The sequence below is a fragment of the Cucurbita moschata genome, unplaced genomic scaffold (genome assembly GCF_002738365.1).
Source record: "Cucurbita moschata cultivar Rifu unplaced genomic scaffold, Cmos_1.0 Cmo_Scf00108, whole genome shotgun sequence".
NCBI classification, from domain to species: Eukaryota; Viridiplantae; Streptophyta; class Magnoliopsida; order Cucurbitales; family Cucurbitaceae; genus Cucurbita; species Cucurbita moschata.
In genome coordinates this window covers 135800-140652 of record NW_019268624.1, presented here as the reverse complement: position 1 = coordinate 140652, position 4853 = coordinate 135800, and positions in this window count along the sequence as shown.

Sequence of the window (4853 nt, the reverse complement as noted above, 5' to 3'; positions counted from 1 at the left end):
TTTCTTTGATTGAACTCACTGTAAGACTCAACGCAGGATGAATGAGACTGATTTCACTCTTTCCCATAGGCTGGATGCTAAGATAAGAAAGAACCCTCCCCTTTTCCTATTTATTCAAAGACAGTAACCAAGGGAAGGAAAGCCTAAACTGAAGATGAGTGAGAAAGAGTTAGTTTACGAGGAGGAGGTAAACAGGAGGATCATCAAGTCAAGCTCCGTACCCTTTGACTATTTCTTTCTTTCACGAGGTAAAGCATATGAGAGAGATCTTTCTTTCACTTATTTCTTCTTTTTAACAGTAAACTAAGACTGAACTCCTTATGAATGAGAGAGAGTTAGTTGTAGAACCTCACTCCGTAACTATTTCTTCTTTCACTCCTTATTCTGTTTGTTCTATTCCTATTTCTTCAACTATAAACTAAGAAGACTCTGAAAAGGAAAGAGAAGCTGATTCACCTGCCCAATTGGATGGTTTAGTCCTCTTTCCCTATTGCTTCTTCAAGGAGAACAAAGAACCGTAACTAAGAGTGATATGAACCACGACCAAGGAATTTCCATACCTCAAGGTCCAATTACAAGGACGAGAGCCAAGAAGCTACAACAAACTTTATACAGTTATATTCAAGCTATGGTGAGCTCATCAAAGGAAATTCTAGAAGACGCTGGAGACCTCCCTTATATGTTGTGCAAAGTTGAGGTTCAAGAAAGAGATGATATAAATGCACTTTAAGTTGCATTTAATGAACTCCGCTGAATTTATCAAATAGTCCAAGAATGACTAATAAGCACATTTTATTATTTGCATTATTTAATTATAGTTTAACTATTTGTTTGTCATATTTAAGCTAGTTTTAAATATAGGAGTTAAGGTTATATTGTAACCCACATAGGTTACTATATTCCACCATTAACTAGCCATTTAAATGAGGAGGTTATGGGTATTTCTCATTACTAGCCCATTTAATTTGGGAGTTATGTATGACATAGGTTAAGGTTGTAAAGGCTATATAAAGCCTTCTTTTCTTTGATTAGACATCAGATTTTGGAATTAAGAATAGAATTTTATTTTAGCTTTGTTGAGAGCTAAACTTTCTTTGCAAATTCTTGTGTTTAGAACTTGCATGTAGAGTCATTCAAGTGGTATTGATCAAACCTCTTGTGGAGTGATTCGAATCACGAGTTTAGAAACGAGTTTTCTTTACTCTTGATCTTGATCATCAAGGTAATCCGTTCCATACTTTCCCTTGGGTTGATTACCATATCATCTTGAGGTGTCTTAGGACTTTGTTCGTTCGAAAAATGAACTCCGTGCCTGAAAGGTAATAATCTTTTCTTAGAGTCCTGCATCTTATATGGAAACAACATTTTGTCGATGTACGATGCCTGAGACAATGCTAGTGTTTTGTTCTTGCGATTCCGAACAATTTGGATTCCAAAAACAAACTAAGCCTCTCCCAAATCTTTCATTTGGAATTGTGTCTCTAGCCAATGCTTAATGTCAGTCAAAAATCCCACATCATTCCCAATGAGTAGGATATCGTCAACGTACAACACCAGGAAAGCTACTGTAGAGTTCACTATCCTTTTAGAAACACAAGGTTCGTCAACATTTTGTTTAAAGTCATAAGATTTGATCGTAGTATCAAACTTTATATTTCAGGATCGAGATGCTTACTTCAACCCATAAATGGATCTTTTAAGCTTGCAAACCCTTTGCTTGTGATCTGATTCAATGAACCCCTCTGGTTGAGCCATATAGATACTTTTTTCAAGATTGCCGTTTAGAACGACTGTCTTAATATCCATTTGCCAAATTTCATAATAATAAAATGTGGCAATGGATAAGAGTATTCTAATCGATTTAAGCATAGTAACAGGAGAGAAGGTTTCTTCATAGTCCACCCCCTCTCTTTGGGTATAACCCTTTGCTACAAGTCGAGATTTAAATGTTTGTACCTTACCGGTTTCGTCTCATTTCCTCTTGTAGATCCAATTGCAACCAATAGGTTTTACCCCATATGGTTGATCTATAAGTTCCAAGACTGAATTGAAGTACATTGACTTCATTTCAAGATTCATGGCTTTGATCCACTGATCTCTATCTTCATCATTCATTTCCTGTTTATAGGTCAATGGATCCTCAACGCCATCATCAAGTATCATGACTTGAGTTTCTGCCAACCCCAAGTAACGATCGGGTTGAGTTATAACCCTCCCACTACGTCGAGTCATTCTCAACTCTTGAGAAGGATGTGATTGACCAGAAGTGCCAGCTCCATCAACAACTCTAGTTGAAGGACCAGCCTGATCAACAGCTCTTGTTATTTTATCAGTAGCTTCTTTAGAAATCTCACTTAATACTAGTTTGCTGCGAGGTTGATGATTTCTTACGTGGTTTTCCTCTAAGAATGTAGCGTTTGTTGATACAAACACTCTATTTTCTTGAGGGTCATAAAACAAACTACCTTTCGTCTTTTTGGGGTATCCTACGAATATACATAATTTTGAACGACGTTCTAATTTCTTGGGGTTTTGCAACAACACATGTGCTGGGCATCCCCAAATCCTGAAGTGACGTAAACTACCTTTACGCCCTTTCCATAATTCATAATGTGTTTCTGAAACACTCTTAGAAGGAAGCATGTTCAAAATGTATGTAGCAGTCTCCACTACATATCCCCGAAAATGGATTAGGTAATTGAGCGAAACATATCATAGACCGAACTATGTCTAACAGAGTTCTATTTCTCTTTTCTGCTACACCATTATGTTGAGGCATACCAAGGGCGGAGAGTTGAGACGTTATTCCATGTTCTATCATATAGTCCTGAAATCTTAAGTCCATATACTCTCCACCTCGATCTGATCGAAGTGTTTTAATAGTTCTACCTGATAGATTCTCAACCTCAGTCTTATACTCTCTGAATTTTTCAAGAGCTTCGAACTTGTGATGCATTAGGTAAAGATAGCCATACCTTGAATAATCATCAATAAAACTGATGAAATATTCATACACTCCTCGTGCTTTGACAATCATTTGACCACAGGGATCTATATGCACGAGTTCTAAGGTTTATTTGTCTCTATAATCTTTTTCGGAAAACGATGGTTCAGCCATTTTACCCTCAAGACAAGACTCACATGGAGGTAAAGAGTTGTCTTCTAACTCATTTAGAAGTCCTCTTTTAACCAATCTGATAAGATAAGGAATCACTACAAGGGGAGTAAGATTCGGATTACCTTGTTGATCGAATATCTCAAGGCAAGAACACTTGATTGAGATTCGAATCACTCCACAAGCAAGATCGATCATGTCTAGCTTGAATGATTCTTGTTGATCAAATATCTCAAACATTTGTTTGAGATTCGAATCACTCCACAAGCAAGATTGATCATGTCGAGCTTGAATGATTCTACATGCAATCTAAACTACATAGAATTGCAAAGAAACTTAGCCATTGGCTAAAAAAGAGCACAAATGCTTCTTTTAATATATCTTCTAAGTCCCATTACAAATACAACCTAGATGGCTTTATATAGCCTCAAAATGAAACTATTAAAGGCATTCCAAAAGTTGTAACATTCACACTTTATGGCCATAATTAGCCATTATGTAAATGTAACCGAAATTAAATAAAAAGTCTTAATTACTCTAAATTATAACCCACCCAAAATTTACAACAATCAAACTTTATTCTTCTTCAATGTAGCATGAATTGAAACATCTTTTGATAATTTTGACAACCTTTTCTTCACATCTTCATTGAAGCATATTGTATGATTGATGTCTCTTGGTTCATCTCAATCCTATTGAGATTAATGTTGCCTAGTCTTAAGTACCAAAGATAGGTATTAGGAGAAATCTTTTGTCGTTTATGTTGTGTTTCAGCTGTTTTAAACATCTCGGTATTTAAAATAACTTTTGTCTCGCTCGGTTTTAACATATATTAGTTGTTTTCTAGTTTTACAGAACAAATATGAATACCTCTTTTGCAAATGAACGCTTCATTGATTTCAAAAGATACTTTATACAATTGTTCTAATAAACAAGAGAAAGATATTAGATTCTTTTCATTCCAGGAACAAAAAGTACATTATTTAATATAATGAATCTATTTCCAAAAAATAATTTTAAATTTCTTATTGATCTTGCTGAGACAACCCTAAGTGTTATCTCGACGTCCGCAAGCATTCTCCAAGAGCTAGTTTCCTAGAAAAAAGAACAAATATGATTAGTGGCCTCTGAATCTAGTATCCAAGTTGAGTTATCATACTCTACTAAACATATTTCTACGAGTAAATCATATTTACTTTGTTTTGTCTTTTCGGCTTTTTTCTCTGCAAGGTATTTTGGGCAATTTCTCTTTTAGTGCCCGTTTTCGTTACAATGGAAACATTTTCCTTTATCTGCTTTTTGAACCTTGTGTTTACGGTCGGTAGGAATCTTATTTTTCCCCTTACCCTTCTTCTTTATCAAAACACTTTTAGAAGTTGAAGGTCCGGACTTACTTTTGGAGGACGATCCTCGTAGTAATTTCTTAGAGATGAGCAGTCAAGTTATATTCTATCTTGTTCATCGTCACATTTGTGCGGAATTGGAAGAAGCTCTTCGAAGAGACTCCATGATAAAATTGACTTGACTCTTTCATCAATGACATCTCCATTTTCTTCTGCCACATTGAAATGGACCATGATGTCCAGGACATGTTCTCTAACGGAGGTCCCTTCTTTCATACGGCAGTTGTAAATGTATTTTATGGTGTCATGTCTAAGGGAGAAGGACGGTTGTCCAAACATCGATTTCAGAGATTCCCTAATCTCTTTAGCAGCACCCATGATGTCGTGTTTCTTAG